This window comes from Schistocerca serialis, chromosome 6, assembly GCF_023864345.2.
Source record: "Schistocerca serialis cubense isolate TAMUIC-IGC-003099 chromosome 6, iqSchSeri2.2, whole genome shotgun sequence".
NCBI classification, from domain to species: Eukaryota; Metazoa; Arthropoda; class Insecta; order Orthoptera; family Acrididae; genus Schistocerca; species Schistocerca serialis.
Window position 1 is genome coordinate 592,721,062 of NC_064643.1, and position 22,950 is coordinate 592,744,011.

Genomic DNA, 22,950 nt, shown 5'->3' on the forward strand with positions numbered 1-22,950 from the left:
CTGAAGACTGTAAATTCAATTACAAATAACACGTTGGAACGATCATAGATATTGTTGTGGGTAGAACAAACTAAAGACTGCCATTCATTGACAGAACACTTAAAAGGTGCTACAGGTCTACTAAAGAGACTGCTTACGCCAGGCTTGACCGCCCTATTTTGGAGTACTGCTGTACGGTGTGGGATCCGCATCAGGTGGGACTGACGGATGACATCAAAACGTTCAAAGACGGTCAGCTCGTTTTGTATTATCGCGATATAGGGGAGATAGTGTTACAGACATGATACGTGAATTGGGGTGCCAATCATTAAAACAAAGACGTTTTTCGTTGCGACGGGATCTTCTCATGAAATTTCAATCACCAGTTTTTTCATCCGATTGCGAAAACATTCTATTGGCACTCACCTACATACGGGGAAATGATAATCAAAATAAGAGTAATCAGGGCTCGCACAGAAAAATTTAAGTGCTCGTTTTTCCCGCGCGCAATTCGAGAGTGGAACGGTAGAGATAGACAGCTGGAGGATCGAATTCGGCAATGTATGTGCAACAAAGTACGGCAAGGGCGTTTGGGATAGGTCCTGAGATGGCCCACATCCTCAGCTTTGAAATCCCGCTAACTTCAACACGCGCTACATGTCATACGGATGATCTGACGAAAAACGTCATTCAGACCTATTTTTTGGAAAACTTTATCCTCTTCATTTTCATAAACAGTCAAATTTGCCAATGATTACTACCATTCTGAGATATAAACAGAAATGTCAAATTTTTGTGGTTATTTCCATTATTGACCGTGTTTCGGACGAAAATTTTTTGAGGACTTCGAAATTTCTAGTTAAGCGCCTTCTAAAACATACAGAAAGAGCGACAAAAAAGCTTTTCGCAAAGCTTTCTGTGGTCTGACCTTTTTGAGTGCCATGTGACAGGACTATGCACCGAGTAAGGATGGGAAAGACTCGCCATGATTTAACAAGAACAGAGGTTGTTGTACTCTCAATTCAAAAAACGAAGCAGAAATTTCGACAGGTGAATGTCAGTAGAAAGTGGCGCGTCAATAAAAACAACGACTTCCACGGCCATAGATTAGCGAAACTTCTCGCCGAGAATCGCAGAAAATTCTGGTGCTCTGTAAAATCACTCGTCACTCGTCGGCCAGTCTGGTGTGGCAACAGAAAACAGCAAAAGGAAAACTGAAATAGTAATTCTCGCTTTTCAAAAACCCTTCACGCTGGACGATGGTACAGACACACGATAGTTTCGCCGTCGGGTGGACTCCTCTAGGGAGGACATAGAAATAGGCATTTCTGGAGTTGAGAAGTACTGTAAATGTTGAAAACAAATTTTCCGTCAGGTTCGGATGTTATCCAAACTCGATTTTACGGAGAGTGCTCTTCAGCAATGGCCCCTAATTGCTAATTATTCTACAGATATCAATACTTCCCTACGCGGAAAATTAAATAAAACTTTCTCACTTACTTCTATTAGTACCGATATTTTACTTTGGGAGATGTTATGTAAAATCTGTCACGAAGTGTGTAAACTGGTTAGCTATATAAACACTAAAAAGTTTGAGTTTTTATCTCTAAGAATTTACGTGAAGAAGTTTCTAATGTGACCAAAATATTGTGGAAAACGGGCTTGAAGATACAACAAAAGTTTAACGATGTCTCTTACCTTAGGAAGGATTTTCTGAGCCAATAGACAACTCTCCGTCTTTGTTTCTTTTAGCTACTTTCTTTTGTCTAGCTTCCCTCTCCAGAAACTTTTGTTTCTTCTGAAGATTCGTCTTCCTCTCACTGGCTGTGTAGGCCAAGCACTGATCTTGTATCTTCCAGAACATATGGCACTTAAAGAAATTTCCTTTGTTGTGTGTCTTAGTAGCGTCAGATACTCCAAAGAGTAGAGTGTATCCCACACTGTCTACATATATTTAACATTTATATGGATTATGTGTAATGGGACCACACACTTGATGCAAATAAATAGATACCAAGGGTTAGAACATTTTTACGTGCATAACCATAGTATACCAAAAGCTGTCAGGACATTATAAAGCCAGTTTTCATAGACATATGTAATGGATGTTTAAAAAGCTATAATCATGGTGGTACACAGAATCACAACGAGAGTGTGAACAAAGTGCAGCTTGTTCTAGCGCCTGAAGGTAGGCAAACCGTACCTTAGGAGTGTCGAAGAGGTTGCCGAACACTCAAGCGCTAGAGTAGCCGTGAGGCTGAACTGGTCTCGAAATTTCTGAGCCACAGACCCATGAAACTTCTTTTCACTGAGAATCGAAGCAGATACATCGCCGCAACCTCATTGCAGTGTATATACATTATTCACATTATCGGAAAAAATGTTTATTTATTATTTGATAATATATACAATTCTGAGGGCTTCTTATTGTTAAAACTGAGTTACCGAAGTATTATGTAATTCGCACGCACATCAAAGGTGCATCGGGGCACCAAACGTGTTTCCGAGCTGCGGATGGTGGGGGCAGGTGGGGTGGTGTTGGGGGGGGGGGGGGGTGCCGCGATTGACTTCGTCATTTTACTCACGCACATACTAATGTTGCGCTCCCCGTTCCACGCCCCCGTGACGATGCAACAGGAAGACGCAGAAGTGGAGGGTTGAAAAAGCATAAATATCCATTGCTTTGCTTTTCCTTTTCAAGTTAGTGTCTCTGCCATATTCATGTATTTATTAGTTCATTATCGAATTCTGTGTTTACATTGGTAAAGGAACAGCTAAATGTTATACTTCTCCTACTAGCAAACGCGAAGATTTCCGTCGTTACCCTTATTCCCCATTTAAGGTTTTCGTTTCGATTACTAAAATTTTCGTGGACAGAAGCGTAAATCGAAAGGTTCTGTACTCGTTATTAACCCTTATATGTTGAATTTTGTTGTGGTGTGTAGTAGTCCTAGAGTAAATATCAAATAATTGCAGTTATGCCTAAAAGCACCTACTGTGTCTCCATTACACGTACTGTCAAGTGAATAGTAGTTGTTTGGAACAGTCGCGGAGACGTCCCAGTTTTCTGGTGATACGGGTCACGAATCAGGCCTTTCGCAATTCTCCGGGTGCGACTCTTTTTTATGGTGCTATATTAAAGGCAAGGTGTACAGCAATAGCCTCAAAACCTTTTCTGAGCTGAAAACAGCCATTCAATAGGTCCTCGCCAGATCGTTGTTCCGATAGTTCAGCGGGTCATGCAGTATCTCGCCATTTGTCTGCGCCACAATATCGTTAATGTGGCAGGCATTACCAAAATCCGAATTGATGTAGTGACGTTTACATGTTGAATAAAGTGTGTGCACGCCGTAGTTGGTAACTAATTTACATTTTCTCTCATATCTACATCTACTGTGATTGCTGTGTTCGATTGAGGGCTGAGTTGGCATCCCTTCGCTCACAGCTGCAAGCGGCGCTGACTTCGGTCGCGCAGCTTGAGGCTGTTGCCAATGGGCACCACTGTGGGGAGCCGGACTTGGGTACCACGGGGATATCAAGCTCGTCCCGTCTGTCCCCAGATCGGTCTGCCGCTGTGGTTGCCCCGGTTGCTGCCCGCAGTGGGGCTGAGCCCTCGCCTGTGGTTGATTGGGAGGTCGTTCCAAGGCGTGGCAGGCAGCGAAAGGCGTCCCCGGATACTGATCAGGAAGCCTCCCCGGTGCGTCTGACAAACAGGTTTCAGGCACTGTCTCTGGCTGAGCCAGATGCAGCTGCCTGCCCTGTTTCAGAGGATAATTCTCAGTCTTCAAGGTCCGCTCAATCACAGAGGGTGGGCTTATTGGTAGTTGGGAGCTCCAATGTTAGGCGCGTAATGGGGCCCCTTAGGGATATGGCGGCTAAGGAGGGGAAGAAATCCAGGGTGCACTCCGTGTGCATTCCGGGTGGAGTCATTCCTGATGTGAAAAGGGTCCTTCCGGATGCCATGAAGAGCACAGGGTGCAGCCAGCTGCAGGTGGTGGCACATTCGGCACTAATGACGTGTGTCGTTTTGGATCTGAAGAAATTCTCTCTGGATTCCAGCGGCTATCTGATTTGGTGAAGGCTGCCGGTCTTGCTTACGCGATGAAGGCAGAGCTCACCATCTGCAGCATCGTTGACAGAACCGACTGCGGACCTTTGGTGCAGAGCCGGATGGAGGGTCTGAACCAGGGGCTCAGACGGTTTTGCGACCGTGTTGGCTGCAGATTCCTTGACTTGCGCCATAGGGTGGTGGGGTTTCGGGTTCCGCTGAATAGGTCAGGAGTTCACTACACTCAGCTGGCGGCTACACGGGTAGCGGAGGCTGTGTGGCGTGGACTGGGCGGTTTTTTAGGTTAGAAGGCCTCAGGAAAGTACGGGGTGGGCTGCAATCTCAAAGGGTACATGGCAAACACAGGACGTGCTTGAATCAAGGAACAGTCGGAATTGTAGTTCTAAATTGTTGTAGTTGTGCTGGGAAAGTCCCTGAGCTTCAAGCGGTAATAGAAAGCACAGAAGCTGAAATCGTTATAGGTACAGAAAGCTGGCTAAAGCCTGAAATAAATTCTGCAGAAATTTTTACGAAGTCTCAGACGGTGTGCAGGAAAGATAGATTAGGTAGAATTGGTGGTGGAGTGTTTGTGTCTGTCAGTAGTGGTTTATCTTGTAGTGAAGTCGAAGTAGATACTCCGTGCGAATTGGTATGGGTGGAGGTTATACTTAACAGCCGAACTAAGTTAATAATTGGCTCCTCCTACCGACCCCCAGACTCCGATGATATAGTTGCGGAACAGTTCAGAGAAAATTTGAGTCTCGTAACAAATAAATACCCCACTCATACCGTTATAGTTGGTGGGAACTTCAACCTTCCCTCGATATGTTGGCAAAAATAGTTGCTCAAAACCGTTGGTAGGCAGAAAACATCTTCCGAGATTGTCCTAAATGCTTTCTCCGAAAATTATTTCGAGCAGTTAGTCCACGAACCCACGCGAATTGTAAATGGTTGCGAAAACACACTTGACCTCTTAGCCACAAACAATCCAGAGCTGATAGAGAGCATCATGACTGATACAGGGATTAGTGATCACAAGGTCGTTGTAGCTAGGCTCAATACCGTTTCTTCCAAATCCACCAGAAACAAACGCAAAATAATTTTATTTAAAAAAGCGGATAAAGTGTCACTAGAAGCCTTCCTAAGAGACAATCTCCACTCCTTCCGAACTGACTATGCAAATGTAGACGAGATGTGGCTCAAATTCAAAGATATAGTAGCAACAGCAATTGAGAGATTCATACCTCATAAATTGGTAAGAGATGGAACTGATCCTCCATGGCACATAAAACAGGTTCGAACGCTGTTGCAGAGGCAACTGAAAAAGCATGCGAAGTTCAGAAGAACGCGAAATCCCGAAGCTTGGCTAAAATTTACAGACGCGCGAAATTTGGCACGGACTTCAATGCGAGATGCCTTTAATAGGTTCCACAACAAAACATTGTCTCGAAATTTGGTAGAAAATCCGAAGAAATTCTGGTCGTATGTAAAGTACACAAGCGGCAAGACGCAGTCAATACCTTCGCTGCGCAGTGCCGATGGTACTGTTACCGACGACTGTGCCGCTAAAGCGGAGTTATTGAACGCAGTTTTCCGAAATTCCTTCACCAGGGAAGATGAATGGAACATTCCGTAATTTGAAACACGAACAGCTGCTAGCATGAGTTTCTTAGAAGTAGATACCTTAGGGGCTGCGAAGCAACTCAAATCGCTTGATACGGGCAAGTCTTCAGGTCCAGATTGTATACCGATTAGGTTCCTTTCAGATTACGCTGATACAATAGCTCCCTACTTAGCACTCATATACAACCGCTCGCTCACTGATAGATCTGTACCTACAGATTGGAAAATTGCGCAGGTCGCACCAGTGTTTAAGAAGGGTAGTAGGAGTAATCCATCGAACTACAAACCTGTATCATTGACGTCGGTTTGCAGTAGGTTTTTGGAGCATATACTGTATTCAAACATTATGAATCACCTCGAAGGGAACGATCTATTGATACGTAATCTGCATGGTTTCAGAAAACATCGTTCTTGTGCAACGCAGCTAGCTCTTTATTCGCACGAAGTAATGGCCGTTATCGACAGGGGATCTCAAGTTGATTCCGTATTTCTAGATTTCCGGAAAGCTTTTGACACCGTTCCTCACAGGCGACTTCTAATCAAGCTGCGGCCCTATGGGGTATCGTCTCAGTTGTGCGACTGGATTCGTGATTTCCTGTCAGGATGGTAGCAGTTCGTAGTAATAGACGCCAAATCATCGAGTAAAACTGAAGTGATATCAGGTGTTCCCCAGGGAAGCGTCCTGGGACCTCTGCTGTTCCTGATCTATATAAATGACCTGGATGACAATCTGAGCAGTTCTCTTAGGTTGTTCGCAGATGATGCTGTAATTTACCGTCTAGTAAGGTCATCCGAAGACCAGTATCAGTTGCAAAGCGATTTAGAAAAGATTGCTGTATGGTGTGGCAGGTGGCAGTTGACGCTAAATAACGAAAAGTATGAGGTGATCCACATGAGTTCCAAAAGAAATCCGTTGGAATTCGATTGCTCGATAAATAGTACAATTCTCAAGGCTGTCAATTCAACTAAGTACCTGAGTGTTAAAATTACGAACAACTTCAGTTGGAAAGACCACATAGATAATATTGTGGGGAAGGCGAGCCAAAGATTGCGTCTCATAGGCAGGACACTTAGAAGATGCAACAAGTCCACTAAAGAGACAGCTTACACTACACTCGTTCGTCCTCTGTTAGAATATTGCTGCGCGGTGTGGGATCCTTACCAGGTGGGATTGACGGAGGACATCGAAAGGGTGCAAAAAATGGCAGCTCGTTTTGTATTATCACGTAGTAGGGGAAATAGTGTGGCAGATATGATACGCGAATTGGGATGGAAGTCATTAAAGCAAAGACGTTTTTCGTCGCGGTGAGATCTACTTATGAAATTTCAGTCACCAACTTTCTCTTCCGAATGCGAAAATATTTTGTTGAGCCCAACCTACATAGGTAGGAATGATCATCAAAATAAAATAAGAGAAATCAGAGCTCGAACAGAAAGGTTTAGGTGTTTGTTTTTCCCGCGCGCTGTTCGGGAGTGGAATGGTAGAGAGATAGTATGATTGTGGTTCGACGAACCCTCTGCCAAGCACTTAAATGTGAATTGCTGAGTAGTCATGTAGATGTAGGTGTACATAGATACTATGCAAATCACACTTCAGTACCTGTCAGGGGGTTCATCGAACCATTTTCACAATAATTCTCTATTATTCCACTCTCGAAAAGGATAATACAAAGCTTGGTGCTCTTCGTTGAACTTTCTCAGTGTACTCCGTTAACCCTATCTGGCAAGGACCCACACCGCGCAGCAGTACTCCAAAGGAAGACAGACAAGCATACTGTAGGCAGTCTCTTTAGTAGATCAGTTACATTCTCTATGCGTTCTGCCAATGAAACCCCGTCTTTCGTTTTCCTTCCTCACAACATGATCTACGTGTTCTTTCCAATTTAAATTGTTCGTAATTGTAAGTCCTAGGTATTTAGTCGAACATAGGGTCTTTAGATTAGACAGATTTATCGAGTAACCGAAGTTTAACGGATTCCTTTTAGCACTTGTTTGGATGACCTCACGCTTTTCATTATGTAGGGTCAATTGCCAATTTTTGCACCATTCAGATAAACGACTAGACGATAAACGACAGCATCATTTGGAAACCACCTAAGATAGCTGCTCAGATTGCCTCCTAAGTCGTTCATAGAGATGAGGAGCAGCAGAGGGCCTATAACACTGCCTTGGGGAACGCCGAAATTGCCTCTGTTTCACTCAATGACTTTTCGTCAATTACTACATATAGTTCAATAATTGTTGTCATCCTGCATCTGTCGTTCTCTACTGAGAGGCGATGGCTGATGTATCACGGACACCATATTATCTACATTTACATATGTGTACCGCAAGTCCTAATTACGCTGCATGGCCGAGAGTACCTTGTACCACCATCAACCATTTACCTTCGTAATCCAGTCGCAAACCGAAAACAGTAAATAGACTGAATGCTTCTGTACGAATCTCGATTTATCTTATCTCGCCTTCGCACTGTAATGGGACACCCTCCTCTAACATAACCTTTCTTTATAGCAATAGCCGATACCAGGGATATTTTCGTATCTCGTATAGGTGAACATTATCTCGGCTGTTTCACTGAAAGAATTTCGTAGGATTTTGTATACGATGTGTTGCATTTCAGGCTAAAATATATAAAACTAAATTAATTTATTTCAATCGATATTTACTAGCTCTGTTTGTATAGATAAAATTCTTCTTCTTTTAGAAATATTTGAAATTACGAAATATCTACCATATTTAAAATTCATATTATTAATATCACATCAAAACGCTAATAATTAAATTTATTTCTGGATTAATTTACAAAATAATAACTTGGTGATGATTCTTCTTATGTGATAAAAGTTTCTAAATTCTTTTGTTTTGTAAACTCTTTGAAATGTGTTAGCACCGCAGAATGAGATATTAGTAGTGGGCATGCCTCAAATGGAAACAGACGTGTTTTTAATTTTGGAAAAATAATGTAATTTTTGCATTTGTGAAACTGAAGGCTGTGAAATCAGTGTGATGTAGAAGAAAGGGATAAAATAAAAAAAACATAGAAAGAGAAAGTACTTCATCAATTATTATGTCAACTTGAACCCACAAAGTCAAAATTGCAGCCTGAAAAATCCACCCCTAGACGTACTGCCGCCAATAATGACAAAATGAAGATAAGTAAAAAAAAAATTATTTATCTTACGCCTCTCGAAGCTTTTGAAACCAATGAAGGACTGAAAATTCACTGGTGATGTGTGGAACGGTAAGATTACAGCACTCTTGACATGAGATACACGTTGATGGCTATAGAATCGTTGAGAAATCTGTCGCAAATGCCGGTTCTCTAACTTTTCTAAATGGTTTTTCGAGAAACGATAATGTTCTTCGCTCCACGAATTCACAGTTCAGCTCACGGAGCATATCCGTAATATCTGCGTGCTGATCGAACCTACCGGTAACAAATCTAGCAGGGCTCCTCTCAGTTCTATGTCCTTCTTTAATCCGACCTGTTGGGGATTGCAAACGCTGGAGCGGTACCGAAGAACGACTGGCAAAAGTGTTCTGTAGAAAGTCTCCTTTATATACGATTTACAGTTATGCAGAATTATTCAGTGTAAACATCACAAACTTGGTAATACGTGCACTACCTGTCCCCTTTATATACGATTTACAGTTACACAGAATTAGCAAATGAATAGTGTCTTGTTGCCTACGTTTTCAACGTAGTTGTACAGAAAAATTTACGAATTCATTATCTAATGATACTCATCAATGCAGACAACGTTTTTCGTGCTTTGAGCGTCCAATCGAACTGTTTGTCCGACTGTAGTAGTCACGGTATGCTGCGATATGCAGGTGGCGGAGGTACAAGAGATAGTCATGATGTTTTAATAATCACCTCTAAAGAAATGAAGTTCAAGAAACGTATTCGCATTTGCGAATGTGGCCCACCATCGGGTGAATATTGGAATGACAAGAGATTTATTCGCCAATACAAGGCACTCGGTTGCGATTATGTCCTTTCTGCAGGTTGTGACACGTGGGTGACGCCATCTGAAAGCTTGGTTCTGGACCTGATTCCTGCACGGATAGCCGATTCGGTTAAGGCATCCAATCGCATAAACCGGGAAATCGGAGTTCGAGTGCCGGGCCAAGGCCGATTTTAACTATCCTAATGGAAGGCCCGATCGTTACGCACTAGGACAATGCTAATTAGACTCGGTAATGCTCACGCCGCTCTAAACAGAAACTTAACTTAACGAAGATTCCAGCGTGTCTGAGTTGCCGACCAGAGGACGCTAACCAAAAAATACGATTGTGGCAGACACAGACTCTTACAATGCACTGTTTTAATTGGGTTCAAATTTTGCCTCACCCACGCTGCCATATTCTTGTTACACGGCACTCAGTTGACTTCTTCCTGTTCAGGCCGATGAAGTATTACGTGGTAGCAGGTTCCAGAATTTAGACGAAATGATGTTAGGAGTATTTATTTCTTTATTGACAAATTATAGACCTGTTACCTGATGTTTAAAACAGGTCGTACATTTTACGATTTTCGTTTTTCATCTTTTTAGTTTTCTTTTCTTTTGTTTTATCTACAACATTTACAAAGAATGATACTTTTCAAAATAACAATAATTTAAGGTTGAAATATAAATAAAATTTTGTTGGTTTTTTAAGAAGAATATAAAAAGAAGATAGCATAGAGGAGAGATTTGTTAGTACCATCACCGAATGTGACTGACGGTGAATACCTCGGAATGGTTTGTTCGAGCCGTTGACCGCCAGTCACACACAGGCACACACACACACACACACACACACACACACACACACAAATGATTATTAGTAGAGAAATAACGTTGCTTATACTATTTATTACTTATCCTATGTATTAACTACTTTAGGTGCCCATCCATGTACAGCATTTGGTGATTTCTTGGCTAGATCGCCGGCACCTTACGCTTATTTACTGTCACTTCTCAGCTTCCTCCTCCTGTTCCTCCTCATTGTCACTATTTTCGCTGTCACTGTGGGTATCGCTGTCCATCCTCTAGAGATTATTGTTACGCTGCACATAGGCATGTCTGTAATGTCCTATCCGCATGTACTCTTCACGTGTTGTTTCTGAAATACTGTTTGTCAGTGCGTTTAATTGTACCCATTGTTCTTCGTCTCTTATTGCTGAGTATACATCTATGTCTGTATCAGTGTAGTCTAAGTGTAGTGTATGTCTACTGTTCGCGTATTGCCCGCAGAAAAAGACAGTGTGTTCTGGGGAACCTTCTTCCCGGCATGTGAATGTAGGTGTGTGCCTCAGACTCACACGGTTTAGTGCGTGGGATAAGGTCCGTGTCCAGTTAAGAAATGTACCATACCACGGATGGGATTGATATGTCTCATTCTCAACCGCTCCCTTATGTCAGGGAGGAAGTCATGCAGTCTACGTCCCTTATGTTAGGAGTGGGACTTCTTCTGAGACGAAGTGATTATAGTGGTGGGACTTATACTGTATTCTGAAACCCAGACTTCTAGGAGCTAGGCGTCTGGCAAGTAATCCATCGTCGGCTAAATGTGTCGCGTTCAAGGGGGAATATGCAGGGAATGCCGAGTATTATTTATAAGTTTCGTGGTCGCAGCTTTATTTTTTGGAGGCTGTAATTAAAACTGGATGTGTATATGACAAAAAGTACCACCGCAGCTGTACCTTGAGAATGTCTTTATTGTCTCACACGACTAGTTTCGGCAGGATATTACAGCCATCCTCAGGCCCCACCACTACCAAAAGAGTACTAGAATTCCTTATTGTGGAGTCAAGTAGACGTGGGCTAGCTTTCCTCAGAAGTCTCTACTAGCCGGCCTTTGTGACCGAGCGGTTCTAGGGGCTTCAGTCTGGAACCACGCTGCCGCTACGGTCGCAGGTTCGAATCCTGCCTAGGGCATGGATGTGTGTGCTGTCCTTAGTTTTGTTAGGTTTAAGTAGTTTTAACTCCAGGGGACTGATGACCTCAGATGTCCCATAGTGCTTAGAGCCATTTGAACCATTTGAATTTTAGTCTGTACTCGATACCGTGTTGTCTCCAACGGTACTAGAGACAACACGGTGTCGAGTAGAGACTCCTGGTGATACTTTTTCCCATTTATATCATCAGCTGAAGTCCCTGGTCAATACAGTAGAATGGTCATCCATAAACCGGACGAGTATCTTTCGTAGATACATGCTGGGTAGCTCGTGGTGGTCCAGTGGTACAAATTCCGGATAGGATTAGTGTCCCACTGCTACAAGGGTGGAAAGTGTAGAGGAAGAGCACTGGCAACTCCACCTCCTCCCCCCCCCCCCCCGCCCTTCCCCTTACCTCCACCCCCTCCCTCCCTCCGCTGTCGCACTTGTGTCCGCCCTCGCAGCGCAGAGCGGCGAAGGGCGCTCTAATTTGCTGTATCTCTAAATTGGCTGAGTGTATTTAAACAGGCGGCTAATTTGCAGACAGGGGACGCCGTCCGGCACCTGCAAACACTGGTCGCCGGCTTCCGCTGTCGACAAACACTGGCCACGGCCGCAAGCGGACTCTGCCCGGCCGCGCTTCCTGCCGCCGCCGGCGCGCGGTCCACTTTCAAAGCGGCCGCTCTCCGTCTCAACGATTGCGCGGCGGCCGAGCCAGCGCAGAATCCCGCGCCCTACTGGGCATCACCTGACGTATACTATGTAATCAAAAGTATCTGCACACCTGCCTGAAAGTGACTTACAAGTTCGTGGCGACCTCTATCGGTAATGCTGGAATTAAATATGGTGTTGAACCACCCTTAGCCTTGATGACAGCTTTCACTCTCGCAGGCACACGTTCAATCATGAACTGGAAGGTTTCTTGGGAATGGCAGCCCATTCTTCACGGAGTGCTCCACTGAGGGGAGGTATCGATGTCGGTCGGTGAAGCCTGGCACGAAGTCGGCGTTCCAAAACATCCCAAAGGTGTTCTATAGGACTCTGTGCAGGCCAGTCCATTACAGGGATGTTACTGTCGTGTAACCACTCCGCCACAGGCCATGCATTATGGACAGGTGCTTCGAAAAAGACGGTCGTGTGAAACCCAGCTCGCGCTATTCGTCCACGAGACTCAGAGGGCCATAGACACGGGTTCACAGGTAGATGCCGTGTTTCTTGACTTCCCCAAGGCGTTCGATACAGTTCCCCACAGTCGTTTAATGAACAAAGTGAGAGCATATGTACTATCAGACCAATTGTGTCATTGGATTGAAGAGTTCCTAGATAACGGAACGCAGCATGTCATTCTCAATGGAGAGAAGTCTTCCGAAGTAAGAGTGATTTCAGGTGTGCCGCAGGGGAGTGTCGTAGGACCGTTGCTATTCACAATATACATAAATGACCTTGTGGATGAAATCGGAAGTTCACTGAGGCTTTTTGTGGATGATGCTGTAGTATATAGAGAGGTTGTAACAATGGAAAATTGTACTGAAATGCAGGAGGATCTGCAGCGAATTGACGCATGGTGCAGGGAATGGCCGGCCGGTGTGGCCGTGCGGTTCTAGACGCTTCAGTCTGGAACCGCGAGACCGCTACGGTCGCAGGTTCGAATCCTGCCTCGGGCATGGATGTGTGTGATGTCCTTAGGTTAGTTAGGTTTAAGTAGTTCTGAGTTCTAGGGGACTGATGACCTCATGTTAAGTCCCATAGTGCTCAGAGCCATTTGAACCATTTTTTGCAGGGAATGGCAATTGAATCTCAATGTAGACAAGTGTAATGTGCTGCGAATACATAGAAAAAAAGATCCTTTATTATTTAGCTACAATATAGCAGGTCAGCAACTGGAATCAGTTAATGCCATAAATTATCTGGGAGAACGCATTAGGAGTGATTTAAAATGGAATGATCATAAAGTTGGTCGTCGGTAAAGCAGATGCCAGACTGAGATTAATTGGAAGAATCCTAAGGAAATGCAATCCGAAAACAAAGGAAGTAGGTTTCAGTACGCTTGTTCGCCCGCTGCTTGAATACTGCTCAGTAGTGTGGGATCCGTACCAGATAGGGTTGATAGAAGAGATGGAGAAGATCCAACGGAGAGCAGCGCGCTTCGTTACACGATCTTTTAGCAATCGCGAAAGCGTTACGGAGTTGATAGATAAACTCCAGTGGAAGACTCTGAAGGAGAGACGCTCAGTAGCTCGGTACGGGCTTTTGTTGAAGTTTCGAGAACATATCTTCAGCGAAGAGTTAAGCAGTATATTTCTCCCTCCTACGTATATCTCGCGAAGAGACCAAGACGATAAAATCAGAGACATTAGAGCCCACACAGAGGCATACCGACAATCCTACTTTCCACGAACAATACGAGACTGGAATAGAAGTGAGAACCGAACCGATAGAGGTACTCAAGGTACCCTGCGCCACACACAGTCAGGTGGCTTGCGAAGTATGGATGTAGATGTAGATGTAGATCTTGTTGAAAGATGCAATCGCCATCCCCGGATTGATCTTCAACAGTGGGAAGCAAGAGAGTGCTTAAAACATCAGTGTAGGCCTGTGCTGTGATAGTGCCACGTAAAACAACAAAGGATGCAAGCCTTCTCGAGGAAAAACGCGACCACACTATAACACCACCCCGTCCGGAGTTTACTGTTGGCGCTACACACGCTGGCAGATGACATTCACCGGGCATTCGCCATACACACACCCAGCCACCGGATCGCCACATTGTGTACCGTGTACGTTCAGAGAGCAGACAACGTTTTTTCACTGTTCGATCGTCGAATTTTTACGCTCCATGCACCATGTGAGGCGTCCTTTGGCATTTACCGGTGTGATGTGTGGCTTATGAGCAGCCGCTCAACCATGAAATCCAAGTTTTCTCACCTCCTGCCTAACTGTCATAGTACTTGCAGTGGATCCTGATACAGTATGGAATTCCTGTGTGATGGTCTGGTTAGATGTCTGCCTATTACACACTACGACCTTCTTCAACAGTCGGCGGTCTCTGTAGGTCAACAGACGAGGTCGGCCAATACGCTTTTGTGCTGTACCTGTCCCTTCACGTTTCGACTTCACTATCACATCGGAAACAGTGGACCTAGGCATGTTTAGGAGTGTGGAAATCTCGCGTACAGTCGTATGATTCAAGTGACACCCTATCACAAGACCACGCTCGAAGTCCGTGAGTTCCGCGGAGCGCTCCATTCTGCTCTCTCACGATGTCTAATGGCTACTGAGATCGCTGATATGGAGTACCTCAATGCACCTAATATGAAGAACGTATGTTTTTGAGTGAGACCGGATCCTTTTGATCACATAGTGTGCGTAAACTATCTGATCAAAAGAATTCGGACACCTATTGGTGGGGAATAGTGTAGGGAGTTGTAACGGGTCCACAATCCCTTACCTGCCAATGAACACAATTTAGCCTCACACGGTCGATGGTAGGCAAAATCGATTGTCAATGCCGCTAGCGTTAAGTGAGTGAAATGTCAGTCCGTGTTGTCTGGGAGTCCGTCGAGTCCGGTCGGATCTGAGAGCTAGCCGTCGTCTTGTACGGGTTGAATGAGTCACCACCGCCGTGAGTTGATCCTCAGAAAAACATTAACGTTCCTACCAAAGGGTATTTCTGATATGTGTTTTGAAAGTTTACTGTACGTCGCACTTTCACGTTCGCCTCAACCGCACTGACCATCCACTGGATTGCACTGAGAGTTGTATGTGTTAACCATTGTTACAGAGTATGACGCAATACAAAGAATTCTGACCTGTGATGAGATTAATCGTAATTAGAAGTGTGAGACGAGAGTAGCACCTGCCTCATATTGTGCCTACACAAAATATGTAAATCAAACACTTAAATCATCTTGGCTTTGATTACCGAACTCTTTATCATTGTGTAAGCATTGTTGAGCAACTGTACACTGATTAGATACGACTCCCGAGGTTGCTAAATCGGATTACTACTTACCTATTACGCCATGGTCACCTCAAAATTGAAGCTAGGCTGTTGTTTAAGTTAATAACAATCTACGCCGTATTAATCAGGAGTGTTTAAGAGTATCCACCCTTCTCCTTTATGGCGTTTCCTTTCTGCTGGAGACACTTTCAGCAACGTATCTGAATGTCTGTGAAGGAATGGCAGCCCATTCATTCTCAAGGACCGAAACAAGAGAGGGTAGTGATCATGGACGGTGCGGTCTTGAGCGAAATCGACGCTCTAGATCGAGGCTAATCGCGTTGCATTGAGTTGAGGTTTTTTTGTCATGCTGATACAATCATATTCTCTGAACGGTTCAAACTGGTTCAAATGGCTCTGAGCACTATGGGACTTAACATCTGAGGTCATCAGTCCCCTAGAACTCAGAACTACTTAAGCATAACTAAAGTAAGGACATCACACACATCCACGCCCGAGGAAGGATTCGAACCTGCGACCGTAGCGGTAACGCGGTTCCAGACTGAAGATCCTAGAACCGCTCGGCCACACCAGCCGGCTCTCTGAACGTCTCCTCTACTCTACACATTACACAATGGTATAAAATGTGTTCCTATTCTTCCACATATACTATTTTCTTATGCACAAAATGGGCGCCACACCCTAACAAGAAAACTCCTCCAAGCTGTTACAACATAGCCTTTGTACTTCGCTGTTGGGACTACGCACGATCCTATTTAATGTGCTCCAAGCACTAGCCAAACCGATAACCTTTTACCGGTTTCTCACAGATTATGGAGTGATTCATCACTCAAAGCCTCTCTTTTCCTGTCATCCATTTTTTTCCTGATGTAGCAATATGGCGAAGGAGTTTTAATCTTTATTTTGGATCCTGCATTGTTCCTATGGCATATTTTGTGGACCTATCTCCAAGAGGAACTAGTTGTTACTAGCTCCGTTTTCTCTCATCGATTTGGCTTAATGTGTAGTCATTTTTAACTCGTTTTTCGTATTACTGTTCAAAGGTTCTGACATGGGCAAGGACGTTAGTTGTTTTTGCGCCCTAAAAGGAAACAAACAAACAAACCACCTAAAGTGTAGATTAGCTCTGACTACAGAAATATGTGTCTCATGAGAAGCCGATCTAGTACTGTACCCAAGTTTTTTCAACTCCGTACGCACACTCACTGCGCAGGCTGGTCTGCTGACACCACTTTTACACTCATGTGCGATTCCTTCCGCTCATTTCTTGTGATGTTTTACAGTCACCCTATGGAATGCTCGACGGTCCCTGTCCGTCAGTAAATGAGGTCTGTTTGATCTTGGTTTAGCTGTTGTTGCTTGGCGTTTCCACTTCCCGATCATATCACCAACAGTCGACTTGAGCTGCTTCAGAAACGCTGATCTGTACCTGATGAATTTATTACTCAATTGACATCCAATGACTGGTCCACGTTCGAAATCAATGAGCTCTCCTGAGTGACCCATTTTGTTGTTCTTGCTTCTCTACTGACAACGTAATACTCTCCATCTCGTTACATCTAGCGGACCATTCCGCTTTGCATACAGATGTTTGGAAATTTTGGAAATTTGTGGTAGGTTCCTATGGGACCAAACTGCTGAGGTCATCGGTCTCTAGGCTTACACACTACGTAATTTGAGTTAAAACAACTTACACTAAGGACAAAACACACATCCATGCCCGAGGGAGAACTCGAACCTCCGACGGGTGCAGCCGCGCGAGCTATGCCTTGGCGTCTAAGACCGCGCAGCTACCCGCCCGGCCATGCAGATGTCTGGATACCTTTTATTAGTTCGTGTGTACACCAAGAGGTACTTTCCCATGTGTGGAAGTACTTCGTGCAGCTGCCCCTCTTTGCTCTAGCATTGGGGATCTGTGCGCCGTAAGGACGTCTATTGATGTACCTCCGTAAGAATCTCTTTAATTCATAGCGCTAGTATTCTTTTCGCGAGATATATGTACGAGTAATCAGTATGTCGGTTGAAACTTCTAGTAACGCATCTTTTCTGAACATCACCGTAATGAAGGCGTTCTTGTAGTATCTAACACTTGAGTTACATGAGCAGTTCCATGAAGTTGTCTCGCTTTCGTTACGAACCTCTGGCGATACGCGCCGCTCTTATAAGGATTCCCTATTTTTCCTGTACGAATTCTACCTCGTAAGTGTGTCAACTTCTGGAGCAATAGTCCAGTGTCGGGTCAACCAGAACTGTGTATTCTGCCTCCTTCGTGGACGCAATAAGATAGCTGAGGTTTGTTCCAATAAATCTTTATCCGGTATCTGCGTCTCCAACGACTGTATAACAGTTTGTTCCATTTTAATGTTCCACAGAAAGCTAATACTTCAAACTTTTTTTAAATACAACAGTATTTAGAAATACTGTTTACGCAAGGTATAATACGGAAAGGAGTATTTATTTTGCTGTCACGTTAATCCTTTCTTTAACTATCTGCACTCTATGACAGTGGTGGGTTCATAAATGGAACGCTATGGGACACTACACTTCCCCTTATACATCAACGAATTGAGTACATGCCAATAAATTCTGTCGGACGGAACCTGGCATGTTGTAGGAAGTTTTATTATTGTCCATCAATGAAAAAATGAGCGCTGTTCTCATAAACATTCTTCTGTATCCCTAGAGGCCTTATTGTATTCGAATCGCCGCTTATTCTGTCGCACAGTCTATTATCCCTATCAATACTAGCATACTTTCAATAATACATACTACCTATTGTTCAGGGGGCGGGGAGGGGGGGGGGTAACTTATGACTACCACAAAAATTGCAGATTTCGATAATTGTGGTTGACTTTTATTAACAACATAATTTGTAAAGAGGTACTGATGTGTATGTAAGATTCAAAACCAGAAAATATCTTTCAACACTGTTTTCAAAAACTAATTTTCATATTTTTCATTTATTGTGACATTTAAGTGTATGAGGTCTTATTATTTTGAGCGATGTAAGTTTAAATTATTAGTAAAATTCGTTACTGAGCTACTGAAGAAAACTTAACCACAATTCATAAATATTGCACATATTTGAAATAAAATGTAAAATGTAAGAAGTGATCAAGAACTCTCTCTCTGAAAAAGTTAAAGAAAGCAGTTAAATTTGGAAAAGCTAATCAACATTGTCAGTTAAATTGTGAAGTTTCACTATTCGTTGAACTATCAAAATGAAAGATTTACTGCCTAGCTCTTTCATAAATTTAAAATGCAAGTCCTTTCATTTATGCGATACTAGGTTATCACAATCATGGAAACAGAATCCTATTGTAGGTAGTGAATACTTGGGGTTATTATTCACACTGAATGATTTGAGGTAAACAAAATACCTTTGGTCTTCAGTTACTGACTGTAATACCTTGGAAAGTTCTTCACATTTCTAAATTTCTGAAATGACAGTCTTACTTCGATGTGGTGTTGGTGCAGGCGAGGTGTGATGATTTGATGTCGACGATTGTTACGCAACAGGCTCTTCCTTTCATTTACCAGCAGACTTAAATCCAATTAAATACATCTGTCCATGTACTATACTTCTTCCATTAATAATCTTCAAATATTCTTAATTTATTACTATAATGTGGCTCATAGTGTTGCTCATTATCTTAACAAAGCCTTGCCCAACCCTTTTTCACTACGAATTTCACACACTAAGTTTTGCTTACTTTCGCCATTACCCACATCTGGTCTCATTCACCTTCTACTTGCAATTCCTGTGTGTGTGTTCTCCTGTAAAAACGATGTTAGTGCTATTATCTTTGGTTAGAGAATGTTATCATACATATAAAAAACCCTGACTTTGTTAACATGCCTATTATACTTCTTTACAACAGTATTTTTAAATGATTTGTAATATATTTGCCTTATAAGGTTCCAAATAGGCTGGAGAGGCAAAGAAACTGGTACACCTGCCTAATATCGCATAGGGCCCGCGCGAGCACTCAGAAATGTCGCAGCACGACGTAGCATAGACTCGACTAATGTCTGAAATAGTGATGGAGGGCACTGCCACCATGAATCCTGCAGTGTTGCCCATAAATCCGAAAGCGTACGACTGGGAGGAGATCTCTTCCGAACAGCACGTAGCAAGGCGCAGTTGTTAGATCAGTTACTTCTGCTACAGTGGCAGATTATCAAGATTTAAGTGAGTTGGAACGTGGTGTTTTTGTTGGCGCACCTGCGGTGGAACATAGCATCTCCTAGGTAGCGACGAAGTGGGGACTTTCCAGTACGGTCATTTCACGAGTGTACCGTAAATATCAGGAATCCCTTATAACATGAAATCTGCGACGCCGCTGTGGCCAGGAAAAGATGCCGCGAGAACACGACCAACGACGACTGAAAAGAGTCGTTCAGCGTGACAGAAGTGAAACTCTTCCACAAATTTCTGCGGGTTTCAATGGTCAGCCGTCAACTGTCAGCGTGCGAAACATTCAACGAAACATCATTGATATGGGATTTCGGAGCCGAAGGCCCGCTCCTATACCCTTGATGACTGCACGGCACAAAACTTTACGCCTCGCCTGGGCCCGTCAACACCGACGATGTTGCCTGGTCGGACGAGTCTCGTTTCAAATTGTATCGAGCGGATAGACATGTAGGGGTATGGAGACAACCTCATGAATCCATGACCCTGTATGTCAGCAAGGGACTGTTCAAGCTGGAGGAGGCTCTGTAATGGGGTGGTGTGGGGGAGAGGGTGGGGAGGGGGGAGGGTGCAGTTGGAGTGATATGGGATCCCTGGTACGTCTAGATACGACTCTGAAAGGTGATACGTTCGTAAGCATCCTGTCCGATCGCCTGCATCCATTCAAGTCCATTGTGCATTACGACGGACTTGGACAATTACAGCACGGCAATGGGACAACCCACACGTCCAGAACTGCTTCAGAATGGCTTCAGGAACACTATTCTGATTTTCAATACTTCCGCTGGCCACCGAAGTCCCCAGACATGAAAATTATTGAGCATATCTGGAATGCCTTGCGACGTGCTGTTCAGAAGAGATCTCCACCGCGTCGTCCTTTTACGGATTTATTTACAACCCTGCAGGATTCACGTTGTCAATTGCCACCAGCACTACTGCCGACATTAGTCCAGCACATACAACGTCGTGTTGCGGCACTTCTGCGCGGTCGCGGGGACCTGCACTATTTTAGGCAGGTCTAGCAGTTTCTTTGGATCTTCAGTGCATAAATTACCTGTATTTCATGTATTTGGTAAAGTTAAAAAAGCTGTGTATGAAGAAGAGATTCCGCAAACACTTGTTTTATTTATTTATTTATTGTTCCGTGGGACCATATTTATGAGAAGTCTCCATGGTCATGGAACGAGTCAATACATGAAATTATAACACGATTGTAGAAACAGATAAAATGAAATATAAGAAACATATTCAGGCGACAAGTCGTTAGTTTAAATAAAGAAAATCAAGAATGTAACACTGGAATTTGCTTAATTTTTTAGCTCTTCCAGGAGCTCCTCGACAGAATAGAAGGAGTGAGCCATGAGGAAACTCTTCAGTTTAGACTTAAAAGTGTTTGGGCTACTGCTAAGATTTTTGAGTTCTTGTTGTAGCTTATTGAAAATGGATGCAGCAGAATACTGCACTCCTTTCTGCACAAGAGTCAAGGAAGTGCATTCCACAGGCAGATTTGATTTCTGCCTAGTATTAACTGAGTGAAAGCTGCTAACTCTTGGGAATAAGCTAATATTGCTAACAACAAACGATATTAAAGGAAATACATACTGTGAGGGCAATGTCAAAATTCCCAGACTATTGAATAGGGGTCGACAAGAGGTTTTCGAACTTACACCATACATAACTCGAACAGCCCGTTTTTGAGCCAAAAATACCCTTTTTGAATCAGAAGAATTACCCCAAAAAATAATACCATATGACATAAGCGTATGAAAATATGCGAAGTATACCACTTTTCGTGTTGAAATGTCACTTATTTCAGATACTGTTCTAATGGTAAATAAAGCGGCATTTAGTTTCTGAACAAGATCCTGAACATGGGCTTTCCACAACAGCTTACTATCTATCCGTACGCCTAGGAACTTGAACTGTTCCGTCTCGCTTATAACATGCCCATTCTGTCTGATTAAAATGTCAGTTCTTGTTGAATTGTGGGTTAGAAACTGTAAAAACTGAGTCTTACTGTGATTTAGCATCAAATTATTTTCCACAAGCCACGAACTTATATCATGAACTACATTATTTGATAATGTTTCAATATTACACACAAGATCCTTCACTACCAAGGTGGCGTCAAAACAATAAGTGTTTTGCATACCCAATGCAGTTTGAGATAATACTCAGTGTTCCAAATTATTCAGGTACTCTTGGACTACGAATGAGGAATTAAAGTAAGCCAAAAAACGTCGATGAGTAACCAGAGTATAAGGGAGAATCATATCTAAACGACACAGATGATAAAAATGACCTATTTATTATTTAAAAATAGTCGCTATACTGTTAATACATTTACCCAACTAAGAACAAGACGGTCAGTGCCCTGATAGACAAATTTCTGCGGTTGCAGACGGAACCATCATTGTACCCAGGCGTGTACTGCTTCATCCGAAGCAAATCGATGTCCACAAATGTATCTTGTGCAGGACTCCAAAAACATGGAAACTGGATGGGTAGAGAGCGGCTCTTTGAGGAGGATGTACAACGGCTTCCCAGCGAAACTTCTGCAACTTAGTCGAAACAATGTTGGCAACATTGTTTCCGTTACAAGGTAATGCCCGCCCACAAGCTGCCAAGGTGGTTTTCATTAAGCTGCAGAATTTTCACTGGGAAACGCTTATAGAACCTCCTCGGAGTGCCGACCTCTCGCCGTCCGATTTCCATATTTCTGGAGCCGAAAAGAAACATATTCGTGGCCGTCGATTTTCTTCCAACGAGGAGGTGCACACCTGGGTACAATCATGGCAACCGCAAACTCATTTTCATCAAGGCACTGACCGTTTTGTCTGACGGTGGGACAAATATATTAACAGTTACGACGGTTACTTTTGTAATAATAAACAATTTGCTTGCTTGTTTTCCATCTGTCTCGCTTCCATTTGACTGCCCCTTACACCATGTTGCCCGAATCTTCTTGAGGCGTAAACTTTCGAAATTCCAACGGTAAATCTCTTTGTAATGCATAACATCTGCCTTCAAGCGTCTGCCATCGGATTTTGTTGTGTATATTCGAAACGTTCTCGCGGCTACTAAGCGATCCCGTGACAAAACTTGCAGTTTTCTTTGGATTTTATATACTTTCTCTATTAATCATACATAGTAAGGATCCCAAGTTGATGAACAATACTCACGAAACGGTAGAAAAAGTGTATATGTAAGTCATTTCC